This window comes from Lagenorhynchus albirostris, chromosome 15 (assembly GCF_949774975.1).
Source record: "Lagenorhynchus albirostris chromosome 15, mLagAlb1.1, whole genome shotgun sequence".
Classification (NCBI taxonomy): domain Eukaryota; kingdom Metazoa; phylum Chordata; class Mammalia; order Artiodactyla; family Delphinidae; genus Lagenorhynchus; species Lagenorhynchus albirostris.
The window spans coordinates 12,339,427-12,360,640 of NC_083109.1; the positions used below are offsets into that span (position 1 = coordinate 12,339,427).

The 21,214-nt window shown below is 42.1% G+C and overlaps 1 protein-coding gene across 20 annotated transcripts in view; it reads left to right on the plus strand.

The window, feature by feature from the left end:
• The first annotated feature begins 15,877 nt into the window (after nucleotides 1-15,877).
• STAU1 (staufen double-stranded RNA binding protein 1) overlaps nucleotides 15,878-21,214 on the plus strand; it is a 58,324-nt gene continuing 52,987 nt past the window's right edge. For 14 of the 20 annotated variants that reach the window (XM_060122199.1, XM_060122201.1, XM_060122210.1 and 11 more), the window contains exon 1: nucleotides 15,964-16,102. The gene's annotated coding sequence lies outside the window, so the exon portion shown is untranslated. Of the gene's footprint in view, nucleotides 16,103-21,214 lie in introns of all 20 variants that reach the window. The other 6 variants (XM_060122222.1, XM_060122223.1, XM_060122221.1 and 3 more) reach the window with 4 other exon arrangements.

Sequence of the window (21,214 nt, forward strand, 5' to 3'; positions counted from 1 at the left end):
GTGTGACAACATGCATGACAAACCCTGTAATTTATTGTGTCACTTAGAGTTCAGGTTTCTGAATTCTTTTTCCTGCTTGACTAACTCAAGCAGGAAAAAGAATTTACTGGAAGAATATGGGGTATATGGCAGGCTCTGTTTTAACTGTTTCCTCCACTTAATGAAAGTGTGTTGATCTTGGGCAAATGACTTTACTCTGTGCCTCAGTTTCTGCATCTCTAAAATGGAGGAAATTATAGTACCTACCTCATGAGATTGTTGTGGGGGTTAAATTAATTAATACATGTAAAGCACTTAAAAGAGTGCCTGACACATAGTCAGTGCTCCATAAGTGTTATTTGTGGTCATTAACTGACTTGTCCAAAGAAGCCGTTGAGTGGCCAGTGCAGGATTTGAACCCAAGTCCACCGGAAACAAAAACCTGAACTTGCCAGCAACCCCTTATCACAACATTAACTGAGCCGTGATTCTCCCTCTTTTCTCCTAAACGTTGATGAAAACTGAAGGATGTTCCTTCTCCCACCCCACGAGCAGTTACTTCCTCTTGCATTCTCCTAGGGCTTATACACAAAAACTTGTCAAGCCAGCTCCACCCTTTCAGCGGCTCAGTTCCTGCCCACACCCTCCAAAAGCTTTTGCTTCACTGGTACACTTTGTTTGCCTTGGGTAATGTTATTCTTTTAAGTATGGAGGACATTTAATGTAAGTAATACTGTCCATGGTCTTTAACCTAGGCCTGCAACAGCTGCAGCTGTGAGTAACATGCTTGCTTCATGCATTGTCTATCTAAGCATTATCCTTCCTTCTCATATCTGATGTATCAGGTCAGCATCTGAAAGAGTAATGCAGTTCCCTGGAAGGTGTAGTATTAATCATGTTTTAAATTTTCTGATGTTTTGACATCTTAAAAGCTTGCTGGTAGGGAAGAGGCTGCTCCTCCCAGGGCTACTCAATCCTTAGCGATAGCAGAGGACTCAGCTCAGAGCACGTCTTTCATATACAAACCAACCAATCTCAAGTCTATAGCTCTAATCACCTCCTTATCTAACTCACTCATCAAGCCAATATTTCCCTTGCCCTACATCATCCCAAGGCTAGGTACCAGGCAACTAGAGACCACCCCTATAGCCCAGAGCCCACTGGGATTATTCAAACTAACCAAACCTAAACAGTTTAGCCCTATTCCAATAAAGGCTCTGGCCCAGGCTTTCCCCTCTCTCCTGTCTTCTGCCACCTGACCAACCCCGGGTGCTTCCCCTGTGGTCCTGCATGGTATAGAGTGATCCCTTCTCTGGCGGACCTGTGAGTAAATAAACTCTTTCCTTGAAGAAGAGCCTCGTTCTCATTTCCACCAACTTTACCATGCTATTGCTAACATCTACATTCTTAGAATGTACTATGAATTGATTATTTTCTAAAAAATATGCTTGATTTATATATGTTGTTAAAATACTATTAATGCGTGTTAATTATACCCAAATAAAATATATATCGTACAAAACACTGTTACGGTATAAAGGAAATTAGAGAAAGAGAGAAGATGACACCTGTAATCTACCATTTCAACAAAACCATCACTTTCATTTTCCAGTCCACCTTCCAACTTTGCTCCATATTCATTCCTCTCTTTATATGAGTAACAAAAATCTATTAACGATTTCTGCTAATTACAGTGTTCAGGTTTGCAAAACACTTTCATCTATCTCATTTTGAGACCTTAAAAAGACAGAAAAGGGGACTTCCCTAACAGTCCAGTGGTTAAGACTCTGCATTTCCAATGCAGGGGATGCAGGTTCGATCTCTGGTCAGGGAACTAAGATCCCACATGCCGCGGGGCAAGTAAGCCCGCACGCCACAACAAAGGGTCCCTCACGCTGCAACGAGTATCCCGCATGCTGCAACAAAGATCCTGCGTGCCGTAACTAAGACCCGACGCAGCCAAATAAAGAAATATTTTTTAAAAAAGAATAGGAGTGATCAGAGAAATAGGATGAAAACTAGAAGAGTCAGGTCCAGAAGCCCAGGGAGAAGATTATTTCTAGAAGGGAGTGATGGACCACGTCCAATGCCTGTGAAAGACCGAGCAACAGATCTGAAAAGTCCATTGGACTTAGTGACCTCTTTTAATAAAGTATTGGCAAAGCTTTCAAGAAGTTTGGCTGTGAAGGGAAAGAAGAAAATGGGATAGAGCTGGAGAGCAAATGGGACTAAGGCATTTTTTGTTTGTTTGTTATGTTTTTGTCCTTTAAGAGAGACTTGAGAATGCCTAAATAAAGATTGGAAGAATCTAGTTGAGAGCTAATGCTTAGATATCCAGAAGAGAAAAGGAATCATTGAAAGTGTGAGGTTTATATGAAGGAGAGGAGGAGATAAGGGTTGGTTTGGATAGGAGAGACACCAACCACTCTTATGGCAACTGGAAAAAGATTGGTTCAAATGTAGATAGGGTTTTGTTTTGTTTGGGGAAGATGAATGAGTTTTTCAGTATAGACATTGGCAAAGCAGATAGATGGGTTTTGACAGGCAAGTACAGCAAAATACAAATGGTCACGAGAGTTTAGGGTGTTGGAAAGAGTGTTCTTGAAATGATGGACCATGAAATCTTGCTAAATATGGAAGGGCACGAAGAATGAAGAAAACTGTTGGAAGGGGAGAAGCTAGATAGGTAAATAGACTAGAGTCCTGATGAGCTAGAAGAACAGTCTTAGTGGTCATTGAATATGAAAGCTGGAAGGGTTGTGGCCAGAATGTAGAATGATGTTTTGGATATGTTTATTTTTTATGTCAAGACCCAGTGTATGGCCATAGGATGAGTGACTGAGGTGGGAGGGAGGAGGTCGCTGGAAATGAGAAGGTCCTATAACTCAATGACCAGGGTCTTTGATCGTATGTGTGTGTGAATGTCGAGGTCACTAGGATGGTGAGTGGAGGGGAGTTATATGAGCCAAGTACCAAAATGTGATGGATAAAGGCAGTGGGGAAGGGACAACTGGGCTATAGCTGAATTACGTCTCTCCTGGACTCCATTCTTGAATTTTCAGCTATCTATCCCATATCTCCATTCGGATGTCTAATAGATATATTCAACTTAACAGCGTGGCTAAGCCTCGAAGCAGAGGGCCCAGAAAATATAGCATTTTTTTTCCTGGGCACATAGTTCTTTCAAAAATAAAGTTAGGGTTCTATTGCAAAAAAATGAGAAAATGGATATCACTAGGCAACGAATGGTCTCTTCCACATTGTGTGGAACACTCAAATATTAACAGATATTACAACAGTGAAAATTCAGGTAGCGTTAGAAATTAAGAGAAATATCTAGAACATATAAAGAACTCTTCAAAACAAAAAGACAAATGACCCACTTAAAAAATGGGGAAAGAACTTGAATAGACTTTTTTCCAAAGACGATATACAAATGGCCAAGAAGCCCATGAAAAAAGATGCTCAACATCATTAGACATTAGGGAAATGCAAATCAAAACCATAATGAGATGCCACTTCACACCCACTAGGATGGCCATAATTTAAAAAAAGGAAAATAACAATCATTGGCGAAGATGTAGAGAAATTACAACACTTGTACATTGCAGGTGGGAATGTAAAAGTGGTTCAGCTGCTGTGGAAAACAGCTTGGCAGTTCCTTGAAAACTAAACATAGAATTACCGTGTGACTTAGCAATTCCACTCCCACGTATATACCCAAAAGAACTGAAAACAGGTACTCAAAAAAAAATCCTTTACACAAATATTCATAACAGAATTATTCACAGTAGCCAAAGGTGAAAACAACCCAAACATCCACAAACAGATGAATGAATAAACAAATTGTGTTATATCCGTACAACGGAAATTTGGCTGTAAAAAGGAATGAAGGTCTAGCTATACATGCTATAAGGTAGATGAGCCTTCAAAACTTTACGCTAAGTGGAAGATGTCAGGCATTAAAGGTCACAAATTTTATGATTCCATTTATATGAAATATCCAGAATCGGTAAATCCATAGAAACAGAATGCAGATTGGGGGTTGCCAGAGATTTGGGGGAGGGGAGAATGGGGAGTAGCTGCTTAATGGGTACAAGGTTTCCTTTAGGAGTGGTGAAAATGTTTTGGAACTAGTTAGAGATGGTGGTTGCTCAACGTTGTGAATGTACTAAATGCCACTGAATTGTTCGCTATAAGATGGTTAATTGTATGTTATATGAACTTCACCTCAATTTAAAAAAAATTAAGGGGAAGAGTTGTAGTATTAGGAATGATAGAAAAGTCACTTATCAAGGTAGAAGCAAATTTTTTTTTTTTTTTTTTTTTTTGCGGTACGCGGGCCTCTCACTGTTGTGGCCTCTCCCGTTGCGGAGCACAGGCTCCGGACGCGCAGGCTCAGCGGCCATGGCTCATGGGCCCAGCCGCTCCGCGGCATGTGGGATTTTCCCGGACCGGGGCACAAACCCGTGTCCCCTGCATCGGCAGGCAGACTCTCAACCACTGTGCCACCAGGGAAGCCCAAGCAAAATTTTTAACTGAAAAAAGCAGTACATGATTGTTTGTATGTTCTCACTACAGCAGTAATTCAAACACAGCGCAAAGTGTAAGTACCAAATTTATTTTCTGCTATATAAATACAAGTCTATGGACTTCCCTTGTGGTCCAGTGGCCAAGACTCAGCACTCCCAATGCAGGAGGCCTGGGTTCGATCCCTGGTCAGAGAACTAGATCCCACATGCCACAACTAAAGATCATGCATGCTGCAACAAAGATCCCACGTGCCACAACGAAGATCCCGTGTGCTGCAACTAAGAGCCTGCACAGCCAAATAAAAATAAATAAATAAGTAAGTAAAAATAAATACAAGTCTATGTTAGGAAAACAGTTGTGTGCTTTTTGACAGGTCTAGAGTTTGAAAACCCAGTGATGTAGAATTTTTCCCCATCACCATCAAGAAGAAGAAAGAGAAGGAGGGGGAGAGGAGGGGGAGGAAAAGAAAGAGAGACAGAGAGAGAAATACAGGGAAGAAATAAGAGAAAATTTGGTTTCCCATCTAAGTGTAAAGTTCTAAGGAACAGATTTCCAACCCCCCATTCCCTCTGCCAGTATGAGATAGAAAACCTCTGTGTTCTGAAGGACAATGATCTCTAACCTAGAATTCTATACCCAGCCAAATTACCCATGAAATGAGAGGATAGAATGATGATATTTCCAAATATGTAATCTCTCAAAATTTTCTCTTTCTCAGAAAGAGAATGGAGCATGAGGGAGAAAGCCATGAAAAAGGAACTTGTGGAATCCAGGAAACAGGAGTTCCAGCCCAGGAAAAAGGCAAAAGGAAGGGCTAGCGCTGCAGCTTCCAGCAGGTCTAGAGAGGAATCAGTCCCAATCAGAGCAGGAGAACAGAGAGGTATGGGGTAATGTCTCCAAGACAAAAAATGAAGAAAGAAAGAAAGAGAGAGAGAAAGAGAAGAAAGAAGGAAGGAAGGATGAAAGGAAGGAAGGAAAGAAATAGGTTACCTATTTCTGATGTGTTTGAATTTATTGAGAGATTTCTATTCCTGTCAGAGACTTTGTGGGTCGACTGGTGATAAACACATAGAAAATGAAGTGTAGCCAATTTGTTGAACAGATGGGGCCTATGGGGTGTAGGCAGAAAAGAAGTTTATTCTTGGATGTAAAGTTTATTCTTTGCATGTCAAATTGTCTCTGGGAAGCCAGTTCTTCCCTCATACTCTTGGATGAAGTCTAGGGCAAATCTCACTCTCAGGTAATAAAACTCTCTCCATCACTTAAAACTCCCAAACAGTCTCAGTTCAGTAATTAAAATGTCCACTCTTACGCATTAAGCTGAATCACATGAAATTGCCATTTTTGTGAGCATAGATGGTTGAATATTAACAATTTCATTTGATTCACTCTAATGAGTCAAAAATTCCAAATTTATTTAAAATTAAACCATCTCCCCTTCTGCCACTTTGGACTGGTCACCTGAGGTGAGAAGAAGAGGCCTGGGGGGCTTCTCTGTTTCCCCACCCAGGCCTTCCACCACCCTCCTCCACTCAGGAGTCAGCCTCTGTGGAGGTGGGGTGGGCACTCTCTGACCTTGGCAGGTGTTTCCAATGGACTCTACCTCTCTCAGGGTACTTTTGGCATCTGTGATGCTCAGAGATACTCCTCCACCTCTCAGCCCCCACTCTGCACTCCTCTGGATGGGTCAGGCCTCTGTCAACCTGAAGATCCCTTGATTTGATGACTGCTTACAATTCCACCTTTAGCCCCCAGGCATGCAGTCTCTTTTGACAGGGTCACCTCACACCATGGGGGAAACCTTTTAGACAAGATGCAAGCTGGTGTTTCCCCAGCACAGCCCAATCTGGTCCTCAGGACACTGTCCTGCACCCTTGAACACCACCACCCCTTCCCTCTGCCGCTATCAAAGCAGCTAACCAGCCACAGTGCCTTTCATTTATACCTCTCAGGTGTGAGTCAGACACCACTTACTGTGTCACCTGAGCTTCCAGAGACACTTCAAGCTCTTCAAGAGGTCTGATGGAAGTGTCTTTCTTTAGGCTCGAAGAAAAAGCATCGTTCTCTTCCCCTTCCCATAAATTGGGCAAACTTACTGTCATCTCATCAGCAGCTCTCTCTCCAAACATTTTCTTTATAGTCTCTGGAAATTTCAAACTTAGCCCTTTTATGCTCTTGAATGGGTAAGGGACCAAAGATAACAAAATCAGTTTTTGTGTTTTTATTTTAGTAGATTTAATTTACTTCATTTTTTAGAGCAGTTTTAGGTTCACAGCAGAATTGAGCAGAAGGTACAGAGATTTTCTGTACATCCTCTGACCCCACAGATGCACAGCCTCCTCCAGTTTCAGCATCCCCCACCAGAGTGGTACATTTGTTACAATCATGAACCTACACAGACACATTATTAACACCCAAAGTCCATAGTTTACTAGGGTTCACTCTTGGTGTTTTATATTCTGTAGGTTTGGAAAAATATATAATGGCATGTATCCACCATTATAGTGTCACGTAGAATAGTTTCACTGCCTTAAAAATCCTCTGTGCTCTGCCTATTCATCCCTCCCTCTCCCGCAAACCCCTGGCAACCATTGATCCTCTTCTAACCATCTCCATAGTTTTGCCTTTTCCAGAATGTCATAGAGTTGGAATCACACAGTATGTAGCCTTTTAAGATTGGCTTTTTTCACTTAGTAATATGCATTTAAGTTTCCTTCATGTCTTTTCATGGACTGATAGCTCATTTCTTATTAGTGTGGAATAATATTCTATTGTCTGAATGTACCACAATTTATCCATTCACCTGCTGGAGGACATCTTGATTGCTCACATGCTTTGGCAATTATAAATAAAGCTGCTAGAACCAGTTTTTAATCACCGCTTTTACAAGTCCCACCTGGGTGGACTTACTTTGGAATGGGGAAGCATCACTTGAAACTGAGATGGAAATAGTTCTCTATTACATCCTGTTACACAAGAAAATGAAAAACCAAGGCAATTAATAACTTCAGGCAAGGAAATTTATGTAAGAAATGAAATTTAACCATACTACTCTACATACTCAGTGGTGAATACTACTTGTACAATCTTAATAATGTAAATATTGATTGAATCAAGAATTGTGGTACAAACATATTGGAAGGATAGGAGAAGGGGAAATTTGTGTGTTGGAGTGAGTGGGAACAGGACTAAAAGAACAAAATTCTCATATACCATAGTAAGCAAGCAACAGAAGAAGTCTAAATGGAAGAATCAAGGATTATCTGTTCAGGCATGTCGTTTAGAAACATGAAGGGAGATACCAGAGAGCTGAAAGTGTTCAAAGTGAGTGGGTGGGGATGTTGTTTCATGATAAGCTTCTTAAAGCTATTTGACTCTTTAGACTATGAACACATTACTTTGATTAAGCAATTTAATTTAAAAAACTGTAATAAAACATAGAAATTATCTAGAGACTAGGTAATATTTCAATATAACAAGAGCACTTGTACTCTTCTTTTTTTTAACATCTTTATTGGAGTATAATTGCTTTACAATGGTGTGTTAGTTTCTGCTGTATAACAAAGTGAATCAGCTATACATATATCCCCATATCTCCTCCCTCTTGTGTCTGCCTCCCACCCTCCCTATCCCATCCCTCTAGGTGGACACAAAGCACCGAGCTGATCTCCCTAGCACTTACTCTCTTAACGACAAATGATTTGCATGAAGCCAAAAGTTATTTTGCGTGACCAAAATCTTTCTAATGTTACAGGGAAAATGACTCCCTTTAGCTTTCTGCTTCTAGTATAATATGAAAATACACCCTCCTATTTCCAGATAACCTTGAGATAAGCAGTGGATTCTCCTACGAGATCAACATTTAAAAATTATATCGTGAGGGATTTGTTTTTCCCACTGGGTTACTTAGTATTAAATGTGAGAAATAACCAGGTCAGCTAAGCCAAGAGGGGCTACCTTGTCGATCTATAACTAACCCATGATCACTAATTCTCACCTCACTTATCCTGGAGCCCTTAACATCCCAATGATGAAACCCTATCAAGATTTTTTAGGACAATGGGTGAGAGAAAAAGACCAAGAGAGAAAAACAGAGATATGTTCTTCATGTAACCTCCACGAGGACAGGGGCCTGTCTTGTTCGTTTTATATATTTATTTATTTATTTGTTTGTTATTTTTTAAAACTTTTTGGCTGCGCCGCGGAGCATGCGGGATCTTAGTTCCCCGACCAGAGATCGAACCGGTGCCCCTTGCAGTGGAAGCGCGGAGTCTTAACCACTGGACCACCAGGGAAATCCCCTTCTTGTTCATTTTAGTATTCTCGGTGTCTGGCACATAGTTAATGCTCAGTAAGTATGTAAGAATCTATTGAATAAATAAATCAATGAGTGATCCTAATTCCCCACTTTTCTCAAAGTCTATGTGCATTGGAATAAAGTTATGTTATATTTACAGTTCATAGATCTGTAAAAATCAACAGATAAGATAGCCCTTAGATAAGGATACCCCATTGGATGTTTTGTGAAACAGCCAATTACAAATACTGGAAATGTAAAGTCTACCAAGTGCGTGAGGAGATACGCAAAAATGTTGACAGTAGTATTATTTATAATAACAAGAAATGGCACTAACCTAAATGTCCATCAATAGAAGCCTGGGTAAGTACAAGATGGTCTACTCATTTGATGGCATACTCTATAGCAATGAAAATGAACAAGCTAGAGCTACACATACGCATATAGATGAACCACCCAAAAATGTAACGTTGAGGGAAAAAAGCAAGTCATAGAAGAATTCAAATATCAGTATGTCATTTATATAAAGTTTTAAAATGTACAAAACAATATTGTTTTAAGAAGCCTTCATTTGCAGTGTAAGTATAAAAATGCATGGAAATAAGAAATACTAAATGTTAAATGAATGAATGAATATGCTTTTTAGAATTACCAGCCCCCAAATGAAGATGTTTTCTTTAAAAAAAAAGCATTTTATTTACTTTTAATAGGTGATTATATATGCACATTCAAAAGAATACTAAAAGGTATTTTCAGTATTTTTTCCACCTCATCCCTAGCTACTCAGTCCTTGTCTCCAGAGGTAAATACTGTTATCACTTTTTGTTTTTGGTCACACCGCGCGGCATGTGGGATCTTAGCTCCCCAAGCAGGGATCGAACCCATGCCCCCTTGCATTGGAAGCATGGAGTCTTAACCACTGGACCACCAGGGAAGTCCCCTGTTATCACTTTTTTAATGTCTCATTCCAGACCTCTGGAATCCAGAGGTGGTCTCTTCATTAATAAACATATATGTGTTCTGCACCTACCACAAAACTTCTGGCTGTTTTTTCTTGATCAGTATGGCTAAAGATTTATCAATTTTATTGATATCTGCTTTTACCTTTATCATTTCTTTCCTTCTGCTTGCTTTGGGTTTAATTTGATCTTCTTTTTTTTTAAAATACATTTATTTATTTATTTTTGGCTGTGTTGGAGCTTTGTTGCTGCGCGCGGGCTTTCTCTAGTTGCGGCGCGAGGGCTTCTCATTGCAATGGCTTCTCTTGTGGAGCACGGACTCTAAGCGCGCGGACTTCAGTAGTTGTGGCACGCGGGCTCTAGAGCGCAGGCTCAGTAGTTGTGGCACACGGGCATAGTTGCTCCAAGGCATGTGGGATCTTCCCGGACCAGGGCTTGAACCCATGTCCCCTGCGTTGGCAGGCAGGTTCTTAACCATTGCGCCTCCAGGGAAGTCCTTAACAACTTTTATTTATAAAGTGCAGCAGCATTAATCATCTTTATCATGTTGTATATTACATCCCTAGTAGTTCCTTATAATTAACTGGAAGTTTATACATATTGACTATCTTCATCTAATTCCCCTCCTCCCATTTCTTAGGTCCTCTTAATGTGTTATGAAATTTGCCTTTTCCATAATTGAGGTGCAATTCTTTTTCCAGTTTGTCATTTATCTTTTTACTTCACATGATTATTTTTTGTATTTTCATTGATCTTTTCCCCTAAGCCTCCTGAATTTTGTGTTATAGTTAAAAGGGTATTCTCCAAAAAAAAAAAAAAAAAGGATATTCTCCACTTCAGGGTTGTAAAAGAATTCTCCCAGGGATTTTCCTGGTACTTTTATGGTTTCCTTCTTTCCAGTTAAATCTTTGATCCTTTCGGCATTTTTCCAGGTATAAGATATAAAGTATGGATGTAACTCTGTTTTTCGCTTGCAGAGGCTGCATAGTTGTCCCAAGCCTCTTACTGAATGAAATCCATCTTATCTTAGCCAATTTGAAATACCACCTTTGTTGAATATTAAATGTCTACATGTATTTGAGTCTATCTGGGAATTTTTCTTCTCTTCCACTGATTTGTGGAACTAATTAGGTACTAGTACCTAATAGTCGTAATTATAAGGCTTTATAATATGTTCACTACATGGTCAGGTGTTTTCAGAAATGTTTTCTTGTTAATTTTTCCAGAAGAATTTTAGACATGGCTCATCTAGTTCCAAAACAAAATCCTATTTGTGTTTTTCTTGGGCTGTCATTAAATGTCTAGATTAAATCTCATCAACTGTCTGATCTCTTAGTGATATGGAGTCTTGCTAGCCAAGAACATAGCTTATATTTCTGTTTGTTCCAGTTTTTCTGTGTCCTTCTGCGGAATCAAATTTTTTCTTCACATAGATTGTGAATCTTTATTGTAAAGTTTATTCCTAGGAATTTTAAAAGATTTCTTTGGAAATGGAGGCTTCCATTATATCTTCTGTTGTATCCCTAAGATTTCTGAAATAGCCCTCGGAGATAACACTATCTTAAATAATCCCGAGAATTACCTAGACTAGCAAGTAGTTCTCAACCTGTTTCCCCTTGCAACACATACTATAGGTGACCTTGACATAGGCCAACCAATCCTACAGGTGTTCCTTGTTTTTTAGAGACTCCAACAGAGAAAGAGACTGTGGTTCTTCAGCAGCTGATGGAAATTTATGTGTACCAGACATGCATTGAGGGTCAGGGACACCATGGTGACCAAGACAGCCTGAGTCCCTGCCCTCATGAAAGTTGATCACATAGTTCTAGCCAAACAGAGCAAACTCAGCAAATAATTGAATAATTATAAGGGTGCAAAGTTCTGCTAAGGGGCTATGAGATTGGAACAGAGATAATGGTCAGGTGTTAACATCCATTAACATCCACACACAAGGCTTCAATTACCTCCCAAATGCTACTCACTCATACATTGTGTCTCCAGTCCTGAATTTCCTCTAAACTCCATTTCCACTTCCCCATCAGGAGGCAGAGTCTAATTCTCCTACCCTGATCTGGACTGGCTTGTGTTTTGCTTGTAGCCAATTAACTACAGTGGTAGTGTGAGATACGAGTCTAATTTCTTCCTTATGCTTGTGAATATTCAGTTTCCCACTAATTTACTGAAGAGAGGATCCTTTTCTCATTGCATATGCCTCTGGCACTTTTGTCAAAGATCATTGATTGTAAATACGTAGGTTTATTTCTTTCCATTGTTCTGTATGTCTGTTATGATGTGGCTCTATGTTACGTCCAAGGCTAGGTCACATGAGGTAGTGCACCTCTGCCTTGCTGTATGGGATACACACTCTTGAAGCCTTCAGCTGCCATGTAAACAATTTGACAGCCCTGAGGCTGCCATACTGTGAGGAAGCTCAAAGTAGCCCATTCAGAGACCACATGGATAGGCCCTAAGGCTTCCGGAAGAGAGAGAGGCCCAGCTAGCACCCAGGCACTCTGTCCCCCAGTGGTCCACTCCACAGTAGAGACCCCCAAGTTACAAGAACCTAGCCAAGCTCTTTCCAAATTCCAGACCCACAGATCTACTAGAGATAATACAATAATTGCTGTTCTTCCAAACTATTAAATTTTGGAGCAGCTTGTTTTGTAGTATAGTAACTGGGACCTGGGCCACGTGTCCTACCACAGGGTTTTGCACATGCTTTCCCTCCTACTTGGAACACTTGCACTGCTTTTGCCTAGTTACCACCAACGTGTCTCTTCAGACCTTTGCTAAAGCTACAGTGCTTCTGGATGCTCCATCCTTAAACCCTGAAACCAGGGTTTCATAACATCAGGTACCTTTACTTCCTATACTTATCACAGTTGTATTTGGAGATTCTTTCACTGTCTTTCTGACAGGTCTTCAGCTCCATAGACCAGCATTCAGTCCATGCAGTTACACAGTAAGCCAAGCATTGCAAACTCAAATATCAACAGGTACAGGAAAGTAACATAAATGAGAGATGCGGGCAGGGTGGGGACTGTGGTAAAATATAAGTACCCATCGTTAGGGCACAGCTGCCACTCAGCAGGCTCTGTGCAGCCTCATCTGCCTCCTTTTTTAAAATTTTATTTTATTTTATTTTTTTGGCTGCGTTGGGTCTTCGTTGCTGCATGCGGGCTTTCTCTAGTTGTGGCGCAAGGGCTTCTCATTGCAGTGGCTTCTCTTGTTGTGGAGCACGGGCTCTAGGCACGTGAGCTTCAGTAGTTGTGGCATGCGGGCTCAGTAGTTGTGGCTCACGTGCTTAGTTGCTCGACGGCATGTGGGATCTTCCCGGACCAGGGCTGGAACCTGTGTCTCCTGCATTAGCAGGCGGATTCTTAACCACTGCATCACCAGGGAAGTCCCTGCCTCATTTTTAAGGAGATGACACAAACCCAGATTATTATGTGTATGTTAAAGTGATAGCAACTAATTAAAAGTAAAAACCCAGAAGAAAGAAAAGGAGAGAAAAGAAAAACAACCACCACCTGAAGATTTAATACTCCTTGTTTTCTGAGAACGCTGAACTCTTACTTTGTGTAACCAAGAAATTGTATTTAACTGAGGCATAGGTTAGCCGTGGGCTGGCTGTGGTTCAGGAGCGGGTCACTTGGATTTGTTTTTCTCTATTTGTACCTAGAGACTGTCAGTCAAAATCTATTCCAAGGGCCAGAATGCTTCTTGACTCTTGCTTAATAATAAAATAATAATTATTTTTTAGGAATTATTTATTTTTCTTTAGGAAGCAGATGGAAGTAAGATATTGTGACCATTAAGTTACACTAAATCCTGTGTGTTCCTTGCCAGAAGATAAATTATATATGTGTTTGTAATAAGGAATGGAACATGCAAAGCTCATAAAAACCCTGTGAGAAGTTGATTTTTATCTAAAGATTATGCTTCTTGTTAGTTAATGTGTCTGTTAAAAAAACAGAAAAAGAAATGAGCTATGAAGCCATGAGAAGGCATGGAGGCAGGAGTTCCCTGGCAGTCCAGTGGTTAGGACTCGGCGCTCTCACTGCCGTGGCCTGGGTTCAATCCCTGGTTGATGAACTGAGATCCCACAAACTGTGCGTTGCGGCCAAAAAAAAAAGTAAAAGAAGAGAAAAGAAAAGACATGAAGGCCACATACATGCAATGCATATTACTAAGTGAAACAAGCCAATCTGCATGATTCCAACTATATGACATTCTGGGAAAGGCAAAACTGCAGGACACAGTTCAAAGATCAGCGGTTACCAGGGAATGGGAGAGGGAGGGGAAGGCAGTGCTCTGAGAACAAGTGATTCCCTAGGATGACGGGTGATCAGTCACTAACAAGAGCAGGTAGGGAATTCCCTGGAGGTCCAGTGGTGAGGACTCCATGCTTCCACTGCAGGGGGCACAGGTTCAATCCCTGGTCGGTGAACTATGATCCTGCGTGCTGCGAGGAGCAGCCAAAAACAAAAAACAAAAAAACCAAGAGCATGTAGTAGCCTTGGTTGCTCAGAGCAGCACACTGAGGACTTCACTAAGGAGCGTCCTATCACTCTTCAGATGGGGAAGTTGAGACAGGGTGTCATCGAACTCTACTAATTCTTATGACCCCTGGATAAAACAGGAAATTGTTTTTCCCGTTTAACTAAGAGGAAAACTAAGGCCCAGCTGTGTTGAGGCCCAAGTCACAGGATAAAATCCAAAGACTGGCTTAGAGAAGGAAGAGAGATCTCCCCTCAATATATGGAAGGAGGGAAGAAAGTTGAGACTAGAAGTCATAGGCCCATCACTTGGGTGCCCAAGGGTGATAGTAAAATGGGTCAGAACACCCCCTTCTACCTTTAAACCTTTGAAGAGATTGTCTGATTGTGCAGGGACCTCAGCTTTGGGTTTAGGGAAACCCCTCTGTGTCTGCTCCTTCACCCAAGCGACCTATGGGATCCAGATTGCTTGGAAGATAGAAAAAAGAAAATTCACCTTTAGCAGAGGGCTGGACAATATCTGAATGTTGCTTAGTACTGTCTTAGACTGGCACTCAATGGACAGTGAAATTCCTTTGACTGTTTTTGGTGTCCTGAAATTCAGTCTCAATGTATTTTATAAGGAGCGAAGTAAGGAGGCCTGCCTGGTCCAGAGAAGGGAGTCCTCCAAGGCTGGGGCAAGGTCCCAAAGCACTGTTTGGAGTGGCCCCGTCAGCCACACATTTCATATCATGAACTTATGCAAATTAAACTATATAGCCTTGGCAAGGAAGATTGAGCAGGAGTTAAATTGAGAGATATTGAGAGATAGAGAAACTATTTTTAAATAGTGGGGAAGCAGTCCTAGAGTGAGCAAGAGAGAGCTTGCCTGGACATCTGCAGTCCCTTCACTCACTGTTCCCTGAACCTACCACAACGCGTGTATAATTCTTTGCTGAGTGTGATTCTAGAGGGTCAACATTCCCCACGCCCAAACCTCAACCTGTCATATAAGAGGGCTACAAAAAACTACTTAGTTTATCTAGAACTGGGTGAAAGAAATAGCAATCTGGCACTTCTTGCCTTTTAACTCACTATAAAAGTTACTGATTTTATTGTTTCACCCTCACTAGAACCTAAGTTCCATGAGGGCAGGGATTTTTGTCTGTTTGATCACCACTATGTTCTCAGCTCTGCGAGCAGTGCTTTGCAAGTAGTGGGCGTTTAATAAACACTTACGAAAGGAGCAATTGAGGGAAGGAGAGAAAGGAGTAACAAAGGCCGGAGAAGAGGAATAGGGAAAGGGAAAAAGGGAAGAACGAAGCGGAAGGAGAAAAGAAGGAAGCCCCAGCGTCCGCGTCTAGCGGGCAGCCTGCAACTCCCAGTAGAACTGCAACTCCCAGTAGAACTACAACTCCCAGCAGGCCTCGGGGCCCAAAAGGCTGGCCTAGGAGGCTCAGGCGGGACCAACGAGGGTTAGCCCGGCTCCCGGCGTGCCTTTGCGAGCGCAGGCGTCGCCGCAGGGCCCGCCGGGACTTGTGGTCCGGGCCGCGGGTGGGGCTGGGCATGGAGGCGGGCGGGGGCCGGGGGCGGGCGCAGGCCCCTCCCCCGTCACTTCCTGCCGGGCTGCGGGCGCCCGAGCGGCTGTTCAGTGTTTGTGCCGGTAGCGGCCGCGTCTGGCTCGGCTCCCCCTCCCTCTAACCCCCGGCCCGGCGGCGCCCGCCTCCTCCGCGGCCACTCCGCCTCTTCCCTCCCGCCGTCCCTTCCTCCTCTTCCTTCCTCCTTCCCCTCCTCGCCGTCACCTCCGCCGCCGCCCAGGACTGCCGGCCGGGAGACGAGTTCGGGGCAGCAGCCAGGTGAGGCGGCAGGGCCAGGCCTGGCGGGGCCCGCGCGGGCGCCGTGGCCGCTGGGAGGTGGGTGGCGGGCGGGGTTTAGGCCTCGGCGGGCCCGCGCGCTCGGCCTTTTCCCCCGGGCTTCTCTCCCGCCCGCGGGGCCTTCCCGGAGGAGGCGGGTTCTCCCGCTCCCCCCGCCTCGGGGCGCCCCGCGGCCTGGACCTTGGGCGTCCCTAGCTCCTCCACCCCTTGCTGGGCCCAGAAACAGGTGCCACGCCGCCTTTCCTCATTCCTCTGATTGCGCTGCGATGCCGAAGTTATTCCCGGGGCGGGGGCGGGGCGGGGGATCCCCGCTTCAAGTCCCTGCGGGCCGGAGCACTTAAATCTCCCCAGCCGGGCCTGTAGCGTTATAGTTACGCACACGGCCCAGGTCTCCAGCGCGGGTGCAAATCCCAGCGCAGTCTCTTTAGGCAAGTCACTTGAAGTCTTTGTGTTTTGGTTAGAAAAAGGGGCTAATGCCGTCCCTGCCTCTGAAGGCTGTTAAGGTTCAGTGAAATGGGGCGTATAAAGCGCTTATCAGAGTGCCAGACGCACAGCGTGTCCCAATAAACCGTCTGCATAATTTATTAGCATGATATTAAGGTATAACTTAATGGGTAGAGTGGACCAAAGTTGACCTACCTAGCCGTTTGGGTTTCTTTAGGGGCCGAAGCGTTCAGCGTTTTGCCCACCGCCAGCGCCGGGGCATTGTTTTGGGTTGTTAACAGCTGAAAGGGGCGTACGTTTAATTGGGACACTCTGTAAGTAGGCAGTCTGTAAAAGATAGTGTTGCTATTTCCACGTCCTCCGCTGAGTCAACTGCAGGATTTTCACCAGCTCCCTCCGTATGAGCAACCTGTCCATTTTCCTGCCATCATCCGCTTCTTGTTGTCTTTCCATTTCTGGGAAAGTTTCCTTGAGTTTAGCAAACCTTTCTGGAGCACTTGCTGTGTGTCAGGCTCTGAAGGGAGGGTGTACGGAGCTGGAAAAGTTGTCTTTTTTTTGCCGCTGCATTTCTAACTTTTGACTTTTTCTCACGGCAGCTTTGCTTTTATTCCCTCCGTCCCCGTTGGCCGACTTTCCTTTTAAGCCCTTGCCCCACCTCCGTGTCGCAGTATTGCTTATGTGGAAGTTTTCTTCTGTTCGGGCGAAGATGTGTGCTTCAGTCTGTTCTGCCTCTGTTCTCTTGCTGTGGGGACGTTTTTAAGGTCACTCTTCCTGCTTGTAGCTTTAATTGTTTAGAGGGTGGTGGAAAAAGAGTTAGACCAGATTTTTGGTTGATTTTGGACTTTCAGGAATCAGTGTGCTTACCAAATGTATTCAGTAGATTACATTGCAGCTTGAAGTAAAAACTAAAAATACAGTGGGATTGTAGAGGGGGTAGTTTCAGTCATCCTGGTGACAGGTGGGATTTTTAAAACATTATTTAAAGATACTGAGTTTTTTTGTTTTTAATTTTATTTTTTAAAATTTATTTATTTAATTTGTTTTTTGCTGTGTTGGGTCTTCGTTGCTGCGTGCAGGCTTTCTCTAGTTGCGGCTAGCGGGGGCTACTCTTTGTTGAGGTGTGAAGGCTTCTCATTGCGGTGGCTTCTCTTGTTGCGGAGCACGGGCTTCAGTAGTTGTGGCACGCGGGTTCAGTAGTTGTGGCTCGCGGGCCCTAGAGCGCAGGCTCAGTAGTTGTGGCACACGGGCTTAGTTGCTCTGCAGCATGTGGGATCTTCCTGGACCAGGGCTCGAACCCATGTCCCCTGCATTGGCAGGCGGATTCTTAACCACTGCGCCACCAGGGAAGCCCCTGAGTTTGTTTTAATTCTGTTCTTAGTTGTATAGGTGTACTCTTCATTAAGGAAATTCAATTTATGGAGGTTCAAATTTACAAAAGAGGAAGGAGTGTGTGTTTGCTCTACTGACTGATCCTCCTGTGTCATAGCATTGTTTTAGGTAGTAAATTTCCTTACTGAATTTAAACTCTTTTGATTTACACTCATCTCTCAGCAACACACAGGATGCAAAGTGGCCTCCCTGTTTTTACATTTTCCTGGAATTTTCTGACACAGTGTTACCATCAAGAAATAGTTTAAAGTCTTCGTTTGGATGACTCTAAAAACACCTAAGCAAACAGCTGTAGAAGCAGTACAAAGCATGTCTTCTGCCATATCAAAAACAGTAGTGTTAGGGAAATGATGTTTTAACATTTCAGTCAATAATCTAATTTTGAACAACTTTCTCTCATGGAAAACATACAAAAGTCGAATAGTATAGAGAACCCCCCCTGAACTGGTTACTCAGATTTGATAATTATTAACGCATAGCCAAGGTCAATCTTGTTTCATGTAGTACTCCCTCCCCCAAACTGGGTTATTTTGACATAAATCCTGAATATCATATAATTCTGCCAGGTTGCCCCAGGCTCATAATCTGTCGCAAAATTACTTTTAGTGGAATCATAGTTCTCATTTTGTTTGCTTTGTGGGGCTTCTTATCTCTGTTTATGCATGATTACAGCAGAAAAAAATATCCTCATCCCCCTCAAAGTCATATCCAGGATGCTGCCTTGCTTCTTTGTGTACAAGAGCAACAATTTTTGAGCTATTAATGACTATAATTGAAGAGCAATCAGAAATACAGATATACCTAATCCTGTTTGGTGGAGGCCTACCTATGAAACCACTTTTTTTTTTTTTAATTTCCTGGAACTTTTTAATTTCCTATATCATGGGCAGCTTCCCATTTCAGCACAGATCTATTTCATTATTTTTGTCTCGTGTATTCTACTGCATGGAAAGCTAAGATATTTTTAAATGATGAAGTCATTGGTCTGTGGAGATGATTATTACCTAAAGTTTAATTCTAGCAAAATGTCATCAATTTTAACTTGAGAACTGAGATATTTGGCAAAGAGATTGTTCCAGTTTACCTTTACCTATAAAATGAAACCACTTTTGATGGAGAATAACTTTGTGTTAAAATACAGTTAATAGTTCATAATGAAACTTGTAAAGTTTCTTTACAGTATTTGTGTAAATATACTGCTGTCACCTTAGGTTAAGAATTAAGCAAAAGATTTTTTTTTTTTTTTTAAGCGGTACGCGGGCCTCTCACTGTTGTGGCCTCTCCTGTTGCGGAGCACAGGCTCCGGACGCGCAGGCTCAGCGGCCATGGCTCACGGGCCCAGCCGCTCCGCGGCATGTGGGATCTTCCCGGACCGGGGCCCGAACCCACGCCCCCTGCATCGGCAGGCGGACTCTCAACCACTGCACCACCAGGGAAGCCCCACAGTTAATTTTAAAAGTGAGACAGTTCTACAAGGTATTCCTAGATCTTTAAAAGCCAAGAGCTTTGTTGACTTTTGTTTCCAATTTTACTTTGATTACAGAACTCTTTGCTATTTATTTTATTTTTTAAATTTTTATTCGTTTATTTATGTATCTATATATTTGTTTATCTATTTATCTTTACTTATCTATTTATATATCTATTTATTCATCTATTTATCTGTTTATTTACCTATTTATTTATCTATATTTATCTATTTATCCATTCATTCATTCATGCTGCGTCCTGAGGCATGTGGAACTTCCCTGACTAGGGATCAAACCTGTGCCCCCTGCAGTGGAAGCACCGAGTCTTAACCACTGGACCACCAGGGAAGTCCCAGAACTCTTTGCTTTTTAAAGGAAATTGTTTAAAGAACTTTTTGCACCAAGCTGTGCTTACCTACGAATCACGTATTACGAAGTTGGAATAATGTTGATCAAATCCTTTCTTCTCACATAAGGAGATAATAAGATTATAAATATGCAGCTATGTTGATCTTAACAAATGCCACTAGATGGATGGCTTGGATATGTTTTGCTGACAGCTTAATGCTCTGAACTAAAAAACTTTACCAAAGAGAATTATTTATTTTAATAAAATGGTAAAATGAGGAAATTACTGCAAATAGCTTATTTACTTTTTAAAATATTTACATTCCTATAGTAGTGAATAAGGTTGATGTTAAGTGATTTATGTCACCAGATAAATGGAGGTAGAAACAAATTCTCTTCAGACTTAATTATATTTTCTGGAATAACACATGTTCAATTATTTGTTAAAGGAATATATTCAGGGGGCTCCCTCAGAGTAATTTACTGAAAGCAAAAGTAGAAAAATCTATCCAAGAATGTGTTTGCTTTCAATTAAGAATTAGTCTTCTAAATATTAAATCTGTATTCCATCTGCTTCTGTTTAATCTGGAATCTAATTTGGAAAAATGTGATGACTTTGTGAGTTTATAACAGTAATGGAAGCAAAACAGATAATTGTATTATAATAGAGAGGTCGTAATTGTCCTAGAGGCTTTTTGAAATGTCTGCTGGACTACAAAGTCTAAGAAAATCTATTTAAGTGCCCTGGGGTATTTTCCCAAAATGAAAATGATTGCTCATCAGATTGTCTCTATATTTGAAGTAGCGTTAAAATTGGTTGCCCAGTGAGTGTGGGTTGATTTTAGTCAGCATGTCCTCTATTCCCATTTAAAATGTTTTTTTTACAAGTGGTGTGTAACTATTAAGTTTATATTTGTAGATGTTTATATGTGACTGAGGACAGGATCAGTGAATCTGCTGGATAATAATATTTGCTACTATTTATTAAGCTCTTACCATGTGCCAGGTTAGGATTACAGGGTGAGAGTTATTTGATGGAGCAAAGGAATCTGAAAGGTCAGATTGAATTTATCTAATAATATAAAAGCTGCTGTTCACCGAGCTCTTCCTTTGTGCCAGAGGTTGAAGTGGACGCTTTGTGTTGTATTTCTGTTACTCCCCAACGTCTTTGCAAAGGAAGGGTCGTAATAGCTGAGGTGCTGAGGCCCATCTGGGAGGCCAAGTAACTGGAGTGGGGTCCTGAGCTCTTTCCACTGAAGCACAACACGTCTCTAATTATTCTCAGGTGCTTTTTGTTTAGAGTAATTTATTGTGGGTGTCACCAGTGCTTTCTCCCCAGTTCTCCCACCCACCACAGTTAGGATGAATTTTGTTCACTAGGACTTAAGACCAATTTGGAAAAAAGTCTGGCTCGGTAGTACTCAGTCTTTCAAATGAATGCTGT